General features: G+C 45.6%; 21 non-coding genes across 21 annotated transcripts; all 21 read left to right on the top strand.

The window, feature by feature from the left end:
• The first annotated feature begins 1,105 nt into the window (after window positions 1-1,105).
• Window positions 1,106-1,178, top strand: TRNAS-GCU (transfer RNA serine (anticodon GCU)). Its single transcript has one exon. It is a non-coding gene; the product is annotated as a tRNA-Ser (tRNA).
• An 809-nt stretch (window positions 1,179-1,987) lies between these two features.
• Window positions 1,988-2,060, top strand: TRNAS-GCU (transfer RNA serine (anticodon GCU)). Its single transcript has one exon. It is a non-coding gene; the product is annotated as a tRNA-Ser (tRNA).
• Window positions 2,061-2,134: 74 nt separating this feature from the next.
• Window positions 2,135-2,207, top strand: TRNAS-GCU (transfer RNA serine (anticodon GCU)). Its single transcript has one exon. It is a non-coding gene; the product is annotated as a tRNA-Ser (tRNA).
• A 74-nt stretch (window positions 2,208-2,281) lies between these two features.
• TRNAS-GCU (transfer RNA serine (anticodon GCU)) lies at window positions 2,282-2,354 on the top strand. The gene has a single exon. It is a non-coding gene; the product is annotated as a tRNA-Ser (tRNA).
• A 956-nt stretch (window positions 2,355-3,310) lies between these two features.
• On the top strand, window positions 3,311-3,383 carry TRNAS-GCU (transfer RNA serine (anticodon GCU)). The gene has a single exon. It is a non-coding gene; the product is annotated as a tRNA-Ser (tRNA).
• A 662-nt stretch (window positions 3,384-4,045) lies between these two features.
• On the top strand, window positions 4,046-4,118 carry TRNAS-GCU (transfer RNA serine (anticodon GCU)). The gene has a single exon. It is a non-coding gene; the product is annotated as a tRNA-Ser (tRNA).
• A 74-nt stretch (window positions 4,119-4,192) lies between these two features.
• TRNAS-GCU (transfer RNA serine (anticodon GCU)) lies at window positions 4,193-4,265 on the top strand. The gene has a single exon. It is a non-coding gene; the product is annotated as a tRNA-Ser (tRNA).
• A 74-nt stretch (window positions 4,266-4,339) lies between these two features.
• TRNAS-GCU (transfer RNA serine (anticodon GCU)) lies at window positions 4,340-4,412 on the top strand. Its single transcript has one exon. It is a non-coding gene; the product is annotated as a tRNA-Ser (tRNA).
• Window positions 4,413-5,368: 956 nt separating this feature from the next.
• On the top strand, window positions 5,369-5,441 carry TRNAS-GCU (transfer RNA serine (anticodon GCU)). Its single transcript has one exon. It is a non-coding gene; the product is annotated as a tRNA-Ser (tRNA).
• A 662-nt stretch (window positions 5,442-6,103) lies between these two features.
• Window positions 6,104-6,176, top strand: TRNAS-GCU (transfer RNA serine (anticodon GCU)). Its single transcript has one exon. It is a non-coding gene; the product is annotated as a tRNA-Ser (tRNA).
• A 74-nt stretch (window positions 6,177-6,250) lies between these two features.
• Window positions 6,251-6,323, top strand: TRNAS-GCU (transfer RNA serine (anticodon GCU)). Its single transcript has one exon. It is a non-coding gene; the product is annotated as a tRNA-Ser (tRNA).
• A 955-nt stretch (window positions 6,324-7,278) lies between these two features.
• TRNAS-GCU (transfer RNA serine (anticodon GCU)) lies at window positions 7,279-7,351 on the top strand. Its single transcript has one exon. It is a non-coding gene; the product is annotated as a tRNA-Ser (tRNA).
• Window positions 7,352-9,188: 1,837 nt separating this feature from the next.
• TRNAS-GCU (transfer RNA serine (anticodon GCU)) lies at window positions 9,189-9,260 on the top strand. Its single transcript has one exon. It is a non-coding gene; the product is annotated as a tRNA-Ser (tRNA).
• A 955-nt stretch (window positions 9,261-10,215) lies between these two features.
• TRNAS-GCU (transfer RNA serine (anticodon GCU)) lies at window positions 10,216-10,288 on the top strand. Its single transcript has one exon. It is a non-coding gene; the product is annotated as a tRNA-Ser (tRNA).
• Window positions 10,289-10,950: 662 nt separating this feature from the next.
• Window positions 10,951-11,023, top strand: TRNAS-GCU (transfer RNA serine (anticodon GCU)). The gene has a single exon. It is a non-coding gene; the product is annotated as a tRNA-Ser (tRNA).
• Window positions 11,024-11,097: 74 nt separating this feature from the next.
• Window positions 11,098-11,170, top strand: TRNAS-GCU (transfer RNA serine (anticodon GCU)). Its single transcript has one exon. It is a non-coding gene; the product is annotated as a tRNA-Ser (tRNA).
• A 662-nt stretch (window positions 11,171-11,832) lies between these two features.
• TRNAS-GCU (transfer RNA serine (anticodon GCU)) lies at window positions 11,833-11,905 on the top strand. Its single transcript has one exon. It is a non-coding gene; the product is annotated as a tRNA-Ser (tRNA).
• Window positions 11,906-12,273: 368 nt separating this feature from the next.
• Window positions 12,274-12,346, top strand: TRNAS-GCU (transfer RNA serine (anticodon GCU)). The gene has a single exon. It is a non-coding gene; the product is annotated as a tRNA-Ser (tRNA).
• A 74-nt stretch (window positions 12,347-12,420) lies between these two features.
• TRNAS-GCU (transfer RNA serine (anticodon GCU)) lies at window positions 12,421-12,493 on the top strand. The gene has a single exon. It is a non-coding gene; the product is annotated as a tRNA-Ser (tRNA).
• Window positions 12,494-13,447: 954 nt separating this feature from the next.
• On the top strand, window positions 13,448-13,520 carry TRNAS-GCU (transfer RNA serine (anticodon GCU)). The gene has a single exon. It is a non-coding gene; the product is annotated as a tRNA-Ser (tRNA).
• Window positions 13,521-14,182: 662 nt separating this feature from the next.
• TRNAS-GCU (transfer RNA serine (anticodon GCU)) lies at window positions 14,183-14,255 on the top strand. The gene has a single exon. It is a non-coding gene; the product is annotated as a tRNA-Ser (tRNA).
• The last annotated feature ends 319 nt before the right edge of the window (window positions 14,256-14,574 follow it).

Here is a 14,574-nt window from a genome sequence, read left to right as displayed (position 1 = left end):
GTGGTGTTGTGAGATCTCAAATGTAACGTAAAAATCCAAACTTTTTCCACAATACCTGACGATCATTTAATTTTTGGGCTTCCTTGGCGCAGTGGTTAGCGCGTTCAGCTGTTATTCAAAAAACTGGTGGTTTGAGCCCTCCCGGGAGCGGTGTTGTGAGATCTCAAATGTAACGTAAAAATTCAAAGTTTTTCCACAATACCTGACGAACATTTAATTTTTGGGCTTCCGTTGCGCAATGGTTAGCGCGTTCAGCTGTTAATCGAAAGGTTGGTGGTTCGAGCCCACCCGAGAGCGGTGTTGTGAGGTCTCAGATGTGACGTAAAAAGTCAAAAATTTTCCACAATACCTGACGACCATTTATTTTCTGAGCTTCCATGGCTCAATGGTTAGCGCCTTCGGCTGTTAACCGAAAGGTTGGTGGTTCGAGCCCATCCGGGAGCGGTGTTGTGAGGTCCAGATGTGACGTAAAAAGTCAAAGTTTTTCCACAATACCTGACGAACATTTAATATTTCGGCTTCCGTTGCGCAATGGTTAGCGCGTTCGGCTGTTAACCGAAAGGTTGGTGGTTCGAGCCCACCCGGGAGCGGTGTTGTGAGATCTCAAATGTAACGTAAAAATCCAAAATTTTTCCACAATACCTGACGATCATTTAATTTTTGGGCTTCCGTGGCGCAGTGGTTAGCGCGTTTAGCTGTTATTCAAAAAACTGGTGGTTTGAGCCCTCCCGGGAGCGGTGTTGTGAGATCTCAAATGTAACGTAAAAATTCAAAGTTTTTCCACAATACCTGACGAACATTTAATTTTTGGGCTTCCGTTGCGCAATGGTTAGCGCGTTCAGCTGTTAATCGAAAGGTTGGTGGTTCGAGCCCACCCGGGAGCGGTGTTGTGAGGTCTCAGATGTGACGTAAAAAGTCAAATATTTTCCACAATACCTGACGACCATTTATTTTCTGAGCTTCCATGGCTCAATGGTTAGCGCCTTCGGCTGTTAACCGAAAGGTTGGTGGTTCGAGCCCATCCGGGAGCGGTGTTGTGAGATCTCAAATGTAACGTAAAAATCCAAAATTTTTCCACAATAACTGACGAACATTTAATTTTTGGGCTTCCATTGCGCAATGGTTAGCGCGTTCGGCTGCTAACCGAAAGGTTGGTGGTTCGAGCCCATCCGGGAGCGGTGTTGTGAGGTCTCAGATGTAACGTAAAATGTCAAAGTTTTTCAACAATACCTGACGACCATTTATTTTCTGAGCTTCCATGGTTCAATGGTTAGCGCGTTCGGCTGTTAACCGAAAGGTTGGTGGTTCGTGCCCACCCGGGAGCGGTGTTGTGAGATCTAAGATGTAACGTAAAAATCCAAAATTTTTCCACAAAACCTGACGAACATTTAATTTTTGGGCTTCCATGGCTCAATGGTTAGCGCGTTCGGCTTTTAACCGAAAGGTTGTTGGTTCGTGCCCACCCGGGAGTGGTGTTGTGAGATCTCAAATGTAACGTAAAAATCCAAACTTTTTCCACAATACCTGACGAACATTTAATTTTTGGGCTTCCGTGGCGCAGTGGTTAGCGCGTTCAGCTGTTATTCAAAAAACTGGTGGTTTGAGCCCTCCCGGGAGCGGTGTTGTGAGATCTCAAATGTAACGTAAAAATTCAAAGTTTTTCCACAATACCTGACGAACATTTAATTTTTGGGCTTCCGTTGCGCAATGGTTAGCGCGTTCAGCTGTTAACCGAAAGGTTGTTGGTTCGAGCCCACCCGGGAGCGGTGTTGTGAGATCTAAGATGTGACGTAAAAATCCAAAATTTTTCCACAAAACCTGACGAACATTTAATTTTTGGACTTCCATGGCTCAATGGTTAGCGCGTTCGGCTTTTAACCGAAAGGTTGTTGGTTCGAGCCCACCCGGGAGTGGTGTTGTGAGATCTCAAATGTAACGTAAAAATCCAAACTTTTTCCACAATACCTGACGATCATTTAATTTTTGGGCTTCCATTGCGCAATGGTTAGCGCGTTCGGCTGCTAACCGAAAGGTTGGTGGTTCGAGCCCATCCGGGAGCGGTGTTGTGAGATCTCAAATGTAACGTAAAAATCCAAAATTTTTCCACAATAACTGACGAACATTTAATTTTTGGGCTTCCATTGCGCAATGGTTAGCGCGTTCGGCTGCTAACCGAAAGGTTGGTGGTTCGAGCCCACCCGGGAGCGGTGTCGTGAGATCTCAAATGTAACGTAAAAATCCAAAATTTTTCCACAATAACTGACGAACATTTAATTTTTGGGCTTCCATTGCGCAATGGTTAGCGCGTTCGGCTGCTAACCGAAAGGTTGGTGGTTCGAGCCCATCCGGGAGCGGTGTTGTGAGATCTCAAATGTAACGTAAAAATTCAAAGTTTTTCCACAATACCTGACGAACATTTAATTTTTGGGCTTCCGTTGCGCAATGGTTAGCGCGTTCAGCTGTTAACCGAAAGGTTGTTGGTTCGAGCCCACCCGGGAGCGGTGTTGTGAGATCTAAGATGTGACGTAAAAATCCAAAATTTTTCCACAAAACCTGACGAACATTTAATTTTTGGACTTCCATGGCTCAATGGTTAGCGCGTTCGGCTTTTAACCGAAAGGTTGTTGGTTCGAGCCCACCCGGGAGTGGTGTTGTGAGATCTCAAATGTAACGTAAAAATCCAAACTTTTTCCACAATACCTGACGATCATTTAATTTTTGGGCTTCCGTTTCGCAGTGGTTAGCGCGTTCAGCTGTTATTCAAAAAACTGGTGGTTTGAGCCCTCCCGGGAGCGGTGTTGTGAGATCTCAAATGTAACGTAAAAAATCAAAGTTTTTCCACAATACCTGACGAACATTTAATTTTTGGGCTTCCGTTGCGCAATGGTTAGCGCGTTCAGCTGTTAATCGAAAGGTTGGTGGTTCGAGCCCACCCGGGAGCGGTGTTGTGAGGTCTCAGATGTGACGTAAAAAGTCAAAAATTTTCCACAATACCTGACGACCATTTATTTTCTGAGCTTCCATGGCTCAATGGTTAGCGCCTTCGGCTGTTAACCTAAAGGTTGGTGGTTCGAGCCCATCCGGGAGCGGTGTTGTGAGATCTAAGATGTGACGTAAAAAGTCAAAGTTTTTCCACAAAACCTGACGAACATTTAATTTTTGGACTTCCATGGCTCAATGGTTAGCGCGTTCGGCTTTTAACCGAAAGGTTGTTGGTTCGAGCCCACCCGGGAGCGGTGTTGTGAGATCTCAAATGTAACGTAAAAATCCAAAATTTTTCCACAATAACTGACGAACATTTAATTTTTGGGCTTCCATTGCGCAATGGTTAGCGCGTTCGGCTGCTAACCGAAAGGTTGGTGGTTCGAGCCCATCCGGGAGCGGTGTTGTGAGGTCTCAGATGTAACGTAAAATGTCAAAGTTTTTCAACAATACCTGACGACCATTTATTTTCTGAGCTTCGATGGCTCAATGGTTAGCGCGTTCGGCTGTTAACCGAAAGGTTGGTGGTTCGTGCCCACCCGGGAGTGGTGTTGTGAGATCTCAAATGTAACGTAAAAATCCAAACTTTTTCCACAATACCTGACGAACATTTAATTTTTGGGCTTCCGTGGCGCAGTGGTTAGCGCGTTCAGCTGTTATTCAAAAAACTGGTGGTTTGAGCCCTCCCGGGAGCGGTGTTGTGAGATCTCAAATGTAACGTAAAAATTCAAAGTTTTTCCACAATACCTGACGAACATTTAATTTTTGGGCTTCCGTTGCGCAATGGTTAGCGCGTTCAGCTGTTAACCGAAAGGTTGTTGGTTCGAGCCCACCCGGGAGCGGTGTTGTGAGATCTAAGATGTGACGTAAAAATCCAAAATTTTTCCACAAAACCTGACGAACATTTAATTTTTGGACTTCCATGGCTCAATGGTTAGCGCGTTCGGCTTTTAACCGAAAGGTTGTTGGTTCGAGCCCACCCGGGAGTGGTGTTGTGAGATCTCAAATGTAACGTAAAAATCCAAACTTTTTCCACAATACCTGACGATCATTTAATTTTTGGGCTTCCATTGCGCAATGGTTAGCGCGTTCGGCTGCTAACCGAAAGGTTGGTGGTTCGAGCCCATCCGGGAGCGGTGTTGTGAGATCTCAAATGTAACGTAAAAATCCAAAATTTTTCCACAATAACTGACGAACATTTAATTTTTGGGCTTCCATTGCGCAATGGTTAGCGCGTTCGGCTGCTAACCGAAAGGTTGGTGGTTCGAGCCCACCCGGGAGCGGTGTTGTGAGATCTCAAATGTAACGTAAAAATCCAAAATTTTTCCACAATAACTGACGAACATTTAATTTTTGGGCTTCCATTGCGCAATGGTTAGCGCGTTCGGCTGCTAACCGAAAGGTTGGTGGTTCGAGCCCATCCGGGAGCGGTGTTGTGAGATCTCAAATGTAACGTAAAAATTCAAAGTTTTTCCACAATACCTGACGAACATTTAATTTTTGGGCTTCCGTTGCGCAATGGTTAGCGCGTTCAGCTGTTAACCGAAAGGTTGTTGGTTCGAGCCCACCCGGGAGCGGTGTTGTGAGATCTAAGATGTGACGTAAAAATCCAAAATTTTTCCACAAAACCTGACGAACATTTAATTTTTGGACTTCCATGGCTCAATGGTTAGCGCGTTCGGCTTTTAACCGAAAGGTTGTTGGTTCGAGCCCACCCGGGAGTGGTGTTGTGAGATCTCAAATGTAACGTAAAAATCCAAACTTTTTCCACAATACCTGACGATCATTTAATTTTTGGGCTTCCGTGGCGCAGTGGTTAGCGCGTTCAGCTGTTATTCAAAAAACTGGTGGTTTGAGCCCTCCCGGGAGCGGTGTTGTGAGATCTCAAATGTAACGTAAAAATTCAAAGTTTTTCCACAATACCTGACGAACATTTAATTTTTGGGCTTCCGTTGCGCAATGGTTAGCGCGTTCAGCTGTTAATCGAAAGGTTGGTGGTTCGAGCCCACCCGGGAGCGGTGTTGTGAGGTCTCAGATGTGACGTAAAAAGTCAAAAATTTTCCACAATACCTGACGACCATTTATTTTCTGAGCTTCCATGGCTCAATGGTTAGCGCCTTCGGCTGTTAACCGAAAGGTTGGTGGTTCGAGCCCATCCGGGAGCGGTGTTGTGAGATCTAAGATGTGACGTAAAAAGTCAAAGTTTTTCCACAAAACCTGACGAACATTTAATTTTTGGACTTCCATGGCTCAATGGTTAGCGCGTTCGGCTTTTAACCGAAAGGTTGTTGGTTCGAGCCCACCCGGGAGCGGTGTTGTGAGATCTCAAATGTAACGTAAAAATCCAAAATTTTTCCACAATAACTGACGAACATTTAATTTTTGGGCTTCCATTGCGCAATGGTTAGCGCGTTCGGCTGCTAACCGAAAGGTTGGTGGTTCGAGCCCATCCGGGAGCGGTGTTGTGAGGTCTCAGATGTAACGTAAAATGTCAAAGTTTTTCAACAATACCTGACGACCATTTATTTTCTGAGCTTCGATGGCTCAATGGTTAGCGCGTTCGGCTGTTAACCGAAAGGTTGGTGGTTCGTGCCCACCCGGGAGCGGTGTTGTGAGATCTCAAATGTAACGTAAAAATTCAAAGTTTTTCCACAATACCTGACGATCATTTAATTATTGGGCTTCCGTGGCGCAGTGGTTAGCGCGTTTAGCTGTTATTCAAAAAACTGGTGGTTTGAGCCCTCCCGGGAGCGGTGTTGTGAGATCTCAAATGTAACGTCAAAATTCAAAGTTTTTCCACAATACCTGACGAACATTTAATTTTTGGGCTTCCGTTGCGCAATGGTTAGCGCGTTCAGCTGTTAATCGAAAGGTTGGTGGTTCGAGCCCACCCGAGAGCGGTGTTGTGAGGTCTCAGATGTGACTTAAAAAGTCAAATATTTTCCACAATACCTGACGACCATTTATTTTCTGAGCTTCCATGGCTCAATGGTTAGCGCCTTCGGCTGTTAACCGAAAGGTTGGTGGTTCGAGCCCATCCGGGAGCGGTGCTGTGAGATCTCAAATGTAACGTAAAAATCCAAAATTTTTCCACAATAACTGACGAACATTTAATTTTTGGGCTTCCATTGCGCAATGGTTAGCGCGTTCGGCTGCTAACCGAAAGGTTGGTGGTTCGAGCCCACCCGGGAGCGGTGTTGTGAGATCTCAAATGTAACGTAAAAATCCAAAATTTTTCCACAATAACTGACGAACATTTAATTTTTGGGCTTCCATTGCGCAATGGTTAGCGCGTTCGGCTGCTAACCGAAAGGTTGGTGGTTCGAGCCCATCCGGGAGCGGTGTTGTGAGGTCTCAGATGTAACGTAAAATGTCAAAGTTTTTCAACAATACCTGACGACCATTTATTTTCTGAGCTTCCATGGTTCAATGGTTAGCGCGTTCGGCTGTTAACCGAAAGGTTGGTGGTTCGTACCCACCCGGGAGCGGTGTTGTGAGATCTAAGATGTAACGTAAAAATCCAAAATTTTTCCACAAAACCTGACGAACATTTAATTTTTGGGCTTCCATGGCTCAATGGTTAGCGCGTTCGGCTTTTAACCGAAAGGTTGTTGGTTCGAGCCCACCCGGGAGTGGTGTTGTGAGATCTCAAATGTAAAGTAAAAATCCAAACTTTTTCCACAATACCTGACGAACATTTAATTTTTGGGCTTCCGTGGCGCAGTGGTTAGCGCGTTCAGCTGTTATTCAAAAAACTGGTGGTTTGAGCCCTCCCGGGAGCGGTGTTGTGAGATCTCAAATGTAACGTAAAAATTCAAAGTTTTTCCACAATACCTGACGAACATTTAAATTTTGGGCTTCCGTTGCGCAATGGTTAGCGCGTTCAGCTGTTAACCGAAAGGTTGTTGGTTCGAGCCCACCCGGGAGCGGTGTTGTGAGATCTCAGATGTAACGTAAAATGTCAAAGTTTTTCAACAATACCTGACGACCATTTATTTTCTGAGCTTCCATGGCTCAATGGTTAGCGCCTTCGGCTGTTAACCGAAAGGTTGGTGGTGCGAGCCCATCCGGGAGCGGTGTTGTGAGGTCCAGATGTGACGTAAAAAGTCAAAGTTTTTCCACAATACCTGACGAACATTTAATATTTCGGCTTCCGTTGCGCAATGGTTAGCGCGTTCGGCTGTTAACCGAAAGGTTGGTGGTTCGAGCCCACCTGGGAGCGGTGTTGTGAGATCTCAAATGTAACGTAAAAATCCAAAATTTTTCCACAATAACTGACGAACATTTAATTTTTGGGCTTCCATTGCGCAATGGTTAGCGCGTTCGGCTGCTAACCGAAAGGTTGGTGGTTCGAGCCCATCCGGGAGCGGTGTTGTGAGGTCTCAGATGTAACGTAAAATGTCAAAGTTTTTCAACAATACCTGACGACCATTTATTTTCTGAGCTTCCATGGTTCAATGGTTAGCGCGTTCGGCTGTTAACCGAAAGGTTGGTGGTTCGTGCCCACCCGGGAGCGGTGTTGTGAGATCTAAGATGTGACGTAAAAAGTCAATGTTTTTCAGCAATACCTGACGACCATTTATTTTCTGAGCTTCGATGGCTCAATGGTTAGCGCGTTCGGCTGTTAACCGAAAGGTTGGTGGTTCGTGCCCACCCGGGAGCGGTGTTGTGAGATCTCAAATGTAACGTAAAAATTCAAAGTTTTTCCACAATACCTGACGATCATTTAATTTTTGGGCTTCCGTGGCGCAGTGGTTAGCGCGTTTAGCTGTTATTCAAAAAACTGGTGGTTTGAGCCCTCCCGGGAGCGGTGTTGTGAGATCTCAAATGTAACGTAAAAATTCAAAGTTTTTCCACAATACCTGACGAACATTTAATTTTTGGGCTTCCGTTGCGCAATGGTTAGCGCGTTCAGCTGTTAATCGAAAGGTTGGTGGTTCGAGCCCACCCGGGAGCGGTGTTGTGAGGTCTCAGATGTGACGTAAAAAGTCAAAAATTTTCCACAAAACCTGACGAACATTTAATTTTTGGACTTCCATGGCTCAATGGTTAGCGCGTTCGGCTTTTAACCGAAAGGTTGTTGGTTCGAGCCCACCCGGGAGTGGTGTTGTGAGATCTCAAATGTAACGTAAAAATCCAAACTTTTTCCACAATACCTGACGATCATTTAATTTTTGGGCTTCCGTGGCGCAGTGGTTAGCGCGTTCAGCTGTTATTCAAAAAACTGGTGGTTTGAGCCCTCCCGGGAGCGGTGTTGTGAGATCTCAAATGTAACGTAAAAATTCAAAGTTCTTCCACAATACCTGACGAACATTTAATTTTTGGGCTTCCGTTGCGCAATGGTTAGCGCGTTCAGCTGTTAATCGAAAGGTTGGTGGTTCGAGCCCCCCCGAGAGCGGTGTTGTGAGGTCTCAGATGTGACGTAAAAAGTCAAAAATTTTCCACAATACCTGACGACCATTTATTTTCTGAGCTTCCATGGCTCAATGGTTAGCGCCTTCGGCTGTTAACCGAAAGGTTGGTGGTTCGAGCCCATCCGGGAGCGGTGTTGTGAGGTCCAGATGTGACGTAAAAAGTCAAAGTTTTTCCACAATACCTGACGAACATTTAATACTTCGGCTTCCGTTGCGCAATGGTTAGCGCGTTCGGCTGTTAACCGAAAGGTTGGTGGTTCGAGCCCACCCGGGAGCGGTGTTGTGAGATCTCAAATGTAACGTAAAAATCCAAAATTTTTCCACAATAACTGACGAACATTTAATTTTTGGGCTTCCATTGCGCAATGGTTAGCGCGTTCGGCTGCTAGACGAAAAGTTGGTGGTTCGAGCCCATCCGGGAGCGGTGTTGTGAGGTCTCAGATGTAACGTAAAATGTCAAAGTTTTTCAACAATACCTGACGACCATTTATTTTCTGAGCTTCGATGGCTCAATGGTTAGCGCGTTCGGCTGTTAACCGAAATGTTGCTGGTTCGTGCCCACCCGGGAGCGGTGTTGTGAGATCTCAAATGTAACGTAAAAATTCAAAGTTTTTCCACAATACCTGACGATCATTTAATTTTTGGGCTTCCGTGGCGCAGTGGTTAGCGCGTTTAGCTGTTATTCAAAAAACTGGTGGTTTGAGCCCTCCCGGGAGCGGTGTTGTGAGATCTCAAATGTAACGTAAAAATTCAAAGTTTTTCCACAATACCTGACGAACATTTAATTTTTGGGCTTCCGTGCGCAATGGTTAGCGCGTTCGGCTGCTAACCGAAAGGTTGGTGGTTCGAACCCATCCGGGAGCGGTGTTGTGAGGTCTCAGATGTAACGTAAAATGTCAAAGTTTTTCAACAATACCTGACGAACATTTATTTTCTGAGCTTCCATGGTTCAATGGTTAGCGCGTTCGGCTGTTAACCGAAAGGTTGGTGGTTCGAGCCCACCCGGGAGCGGTGTTGTGAGGTCTCAGATGTGACGTAAAAAGTCAAAAATTTTCCACAAAACCTGACGAACATTTAATTTTTGGACTTCCATGGCTCAATGGTTAGCGCGTTCGGCTTTTAACCGAAAGGTTGTTGGTTCGAGCCCACCCGGGAGTGGTGTTGTGAGATCTCAAATGTAACGTAAAAATCCAAACTTTTTCCACAATACCTGACGATCATTTAATTTTTGGGCTTCCGTGGCGCAGTGGTTAGCGCGTTCAGCTGTTATTCAAAAAACTGGTGGTTTGAGCCCTCCCGGGAGCGGTGTTGTGAGATCTCAAATGTAACGTAAAAATTCAAAGTTCTTCCACAATACCTGACGAACATTTAATTTTTGGGCTTCCGTTGCGCAATGGTTAGCGCGTTCAGCTGTTAATCGAAAGGTTGGTGGTTCGAGCCCCCCCGAGAGCGGTGTTGTGAGGTCTCAGATGTGACGTAAAAAGTCAAAAATTTTCCACAATACCTGACGACCATTTATTTTCTGAGCTTCCATGGCTCAATGGTTAGCGCCTTCGGCTGTTAACCGAAAGGTTGGTGGTTCGAGCCCATCCGGGAGCGGTGTTGTGAGGTCCAGATGTGACGTAAAAAGTCTAAGTTTTTCCACAATACCTGACGAACATTTAATACTTCGGCTTCCGTTGCGCAATGGTTAGCGCGTTCGGCTGTTAACCGAAAGGTTGGTGGTTCGAGCCCACCCGGGAGCGGTGTTGTGAGATCTCAAATGTAACGTAAAAATCCAAAATTTTTCCACAATAACTGACGAACATTTAATTTTTGGGCTTCCATTGCGCAATGGTTAGCGCGTTCGGCTGCTAACCGAAAAGTTGGTGGTTCGAGCCCATCCGGGAGCGGTGTTGTGATTTCTCAGATGTAACGTAAAATGTCAAAGTTTTTCAACAATACCTGACGACCATTTATTTTCTGAGCTTCGATGGCTCAATGGTTAGCGCGTTCGGCTGTTAACCGAAAGGTTGCTGGTTCGTGCCCACCCGGGAGCGGTGTTGTGAGATCTCAAATGTAACGTAAAAATTCAAAGTTTTTCCACAATACCTGACGATCATTTAATTTTTGGGCTTCCGTGGCGCAGTGGTTAGCGCGTTTAGCTGTTATTCAAAAAACTGGTGGTTTGAGCCCTCCCGGGAGCGGTGTTGTGAGATCTCAAATGTAACGTAAAAATTCAAAGTTTTTCCACAATACCTGACGAACATTTAATTTTTGGGCTTCCGTTGCGCAATGGTTAGCGCGTTCAGCTGTTAATCGAAAGGTTGGTGGTTCGAGCCCACCCGGGAGCGGTGTTGTGAGGTCTCAGATGTGACGTAAAAAGTCAAATATTTTCCACAATACCTGACGACCATTTATTTTCTGAGCTTCCATGGCTCAATGGTTAGCGCCTTCGGCTGTTAACCGAAATGTTGGTGGTTCGAGCCCATCCGGGAGCGGTGTTGTGAGATCTCAAATGTAACGTAAAAATCCAAACTTTTTCCACAATAACTGACGAACATTTAATTTTTGGGCTTCCATTGCGCAATGGTTAGCGCGTTCGGCTGCTAACCGAAAGGTTGGTGGTTCGAGCCCACCCGGGAGCGGTGTTGTGAGATCTCAAATGTAACGTAAAAATCCAAAATTTTTCCACAATAACTGACGAACATTTAATTTTTGGGCTTCCATTGCGCAATGGTTAGCGCGTTCGGCTGCTAACCGAAAAGTTGGTGGTTCGAGCCCATCCGGGAGCGGTGTTGTGAGGTCTCAGATGTAACGTAAAATGTCAAAGTTTTTCAACAATACCTGACGACCATTTATTTTCTGAGCTTCGATGGCTCAATGGTTAGCGCGTTCGGCTGTTAACCGAAAGGTTGCTGGTTCGTGCCCACCCGGGAGCGGTGTTGTGAGATCTCAAATGTAACGTAAAAATTCAAAGTTTTTCCACAATACCTGACGATCATTTAATTTTTGGGCTTCCGTGGCGCAGTGGTTAGCGCGTTTAGCTGTTATTCAAAAAACTGGTGGTTTGAGCCCTCCCGGGAGCGGTGTTGTGAGATCTCAAATGTAACGTAAAAATTCAAAGTTTTTCCACAATACCTGACGAACATTTAATTTTTGGGCTTCCGTTGCGCAATGGTTAGCGCGTTCAGCTGTTAATCGAAAGGTTGGTGGTTCGAGCCCACCCGGGAGCGGTGTTGTGAGGTCTCAGATGTGACGTAAAAAGTCAAATATTTTCCACAATACCTGACGACCATTTATTTTCTGAGCTTCCATGGCTCAATGGTTAGCGCCTTCGGCTGTTAACCGAAATGTTGGTGGTTCGAGCCCATCCGGGAGCGGTGTTGTGAGATCTCAAATGTAACGTAAAAATCCAAACTTTTTCCACAATAACTGACGAACATTTAATTTTTGGGCTTCCATTGCGCAATGGTTAGCGCGTTCGGCTGCTAACCGAAAGGTTGGTGGTTCGAGCCCACCCGGGAGCGGTGTTGTGAGATCTCAAATGTAACGTAAAAATCCAAACTTTTTCCACAATAACTGACGAACATTTAATTTTTGGGCTTCCGTTGCGCAATGGTTAGCGCGTTCAGCTGTTAATCGAAAGGTTGGTGGTTCGAGCCCACCCGGGAGCGGTGTTGTGAGGTCTCAGATGTGACGTAAAAAGTCAAAAATTTTCCACAATACCTGACGACCATTTATTTTCTGAGCTTCCATGGCTCAATGGTTAGCGCCTTCGGCTGTTAACCGAAAGGTTGGTGGTTCGAGCCCATCCGGGAGCGGTGTTGTGAGATCTCAAATGTAACGTAAAAATCCAAAATTTTTCCACAATAACTGACGAACATTTAATTTTTGGGCTTCCATTGCGCAATGGTTAGCGCGTTCGGCTGCTAACCGAAAGGTTGGTGGTTCGAGCCCATCCGGGAGCGGTGTTGTGAGATCTCAAATGTAACGTAAAAATCCAAAATTTTTCCACAATAACTGACGAACATTTAATTTTTGGGCTTCCATTGCGCAATGGTTAGCGCGTTCGGCTGCTAACCGAAAGGTTGGTGGTTCGAGCCCACCCGGGAGCGGTGTTGTGAGATCTCAAATGTAACGTAAAATCCAAAATTTTTCCACAATAACTGACGAACATTTAATTTTTGGGCTTCCGTTGCGCAATGGTTAGCGCGTTCAGCTGTTAATCGAAAGGTTGGTGGTTCGAGCCCACCCGGGAGCGGTGTTGTGAGGTCTCAGATGTGACGTAAAAAGTCAAAAATTTTCCACAAAACCTGACGAACATTTAATTTTTGGACTTCCATGGCTCAATGGTTAGCGCGTTCGGCTTTTAACCGAAAGGTTGTTGGTTCGAGCCCACCCGGGAGTGGTGTTGTGAGATCTCAAATGTAACGTAAAAATCCAAACTTTTTCCACAATACCTGACGATCATTTAATTTTTGGGCTTCCGTGGCGCAGTGGTTAGCGCGTTCAGCTGTTATTCAAAAAACTGGTGGTTTGAGCCCTCCCGGGAGCGGTGTTGTGAGATCTCAAATGTAACGTAAAAATTCAAAGTTCTTCCACAATACCTGACGAACATTTAATTTTTGGGCTTCCGTTGCGCAATGGTTAGCGCGTTCAGCTGTTAATCGAAAGGTTGGTGGTTCGAGCCCACCCGAGAGCGGTGTTGTGAGGTCTCAGATGTGACGTACAAAGTCAAAAATTTTCCACAATACCTGACGACCATTTATTTTCTGAGCTTCCATGGCTCAATGGTTAGCGCCTTCGGCTGTTAACCGAAAGGTTGGTGGTTCGAGCCCATCCGGGAGCGGTGTTGTGAGGTCCAGATGTGACGTAAAAAGTCAAAGTTTTTCCACAATACCTGACGAACATTTAATATTTCGGCTTCCGTTGCGCAATGGTTAGCGCGTTCGGCTGTTAACCGAAAGGTTGGTGGTTCGAGCCCACCCGGGAGCGGTGTTGTGAGATCTCAAATGTAACGTAAAAATCCAAAATTTTTCCACAATAACTGACGAACATTTAATTTTTGGGCTTCCATTGCGCAATGGTTAGCGCGTTCGGCTGCTAACCGAAAAGTTGGTGGTTCGAGCCCATCCGGGAGCGGTGTTGTGAGGTCTCAGATGTAACGTAAAATGTCAAAGTTTTTCAACAATACCTGACGACCATTTATTTTCTGAGCTTCGATGGCTCAATGGTTAGCGCGTTCGGCTGTTAACCGAAAGGTTGGTGGTTCGTGCCCACCCGGGAGCGGTGTTGTGAGATCTCAAATGTAACGTAAAAATTCAAAGTTTTTCCACAATACCTGACGATCATTTAATTTTTGGGCTTCCGTGGCGCAGTGGTTAGCGCGTTTAGCTGTTATTCAAAAAACTGGTGGTTTGAGCCCTCCCGGGAGCGGTGTTGTGAGATCTCAAATGTAACGTAAAAATTCAAAGTTTTTCCACAATACCTGACGAACATTTAATTTTTGGGCTTCCGTTGCGCAATGGTTAGCGCGTTCAGCTGTTAATCGAAAGGTTGGTGGTTCGAGCCCACCCGGGAGCGGTGTTGTGAGGTCTCAGATGTGACGTAAAAAGTCAAATATTTTCCACAATACCTGACGACCATTTATTTTCTGAGCTTCCATGGCTCAATGGTTAGCGCCTTCGGCTGTTATCCGAAAGGTTGGTGGTTCGAGCCCATCCGGGAGTGGTGTTGTGAGATCTCAAATGTAACGTAAAAATCCAAAATTTTTCCACAATAACTGACGAACATTTAATTTTTGGGCTTCCATTGCGCAATGGTTAGCGCGTTCGGCTGCTAACCGAAAGGTTGGTGGTTCGAGCCCATCCGGGAGCGGTGTTGTGAGATCTCAAATGTAACGTAAAAATCCAAAATTTTTCCACAATAACTGACGAACACTTAATTTTTGGGCTTCCATTGCGCAATGGTTAGCACGTTCGGCTGCTAACCGAAAAGTTGGTGGTTCGAGCCCATCCGGGAGCGGTGTTGTGAGGTCTCAGATGTAACGTAAAATGTCAAAGTTTTTCAACAATACCTGACGACCATTTATTTTCTGAGCTTCGATGGCTCAATGGTTAGCGCGTTCGGCTGTTAACCGAAAGGTTGGTGGTTCGTGCCCATCCGGGAGCGGTGTTGTGAGATCTCAAATGTAACG

The sequence above is a fragment of the Phalangium opilio genome, unplaced genomic scaffold (assembly GCF_054372755.1).
Source record: "Phalangium opilio isolate 3A_F unplaced genomic scaffold, DU_Popi_V2 ptg000082l_1, whole genome shotgun sequence".
NCBI classification, from domain to species: Eukaryota; Metazoa; Arthropoda; class Arachnida; order Opiliones; family Phalangiidae; genus Phalangium; species Phalangium opilio.
This window is presented reverse-complemented; position numbering and strand designations above follow the sequence as displayed.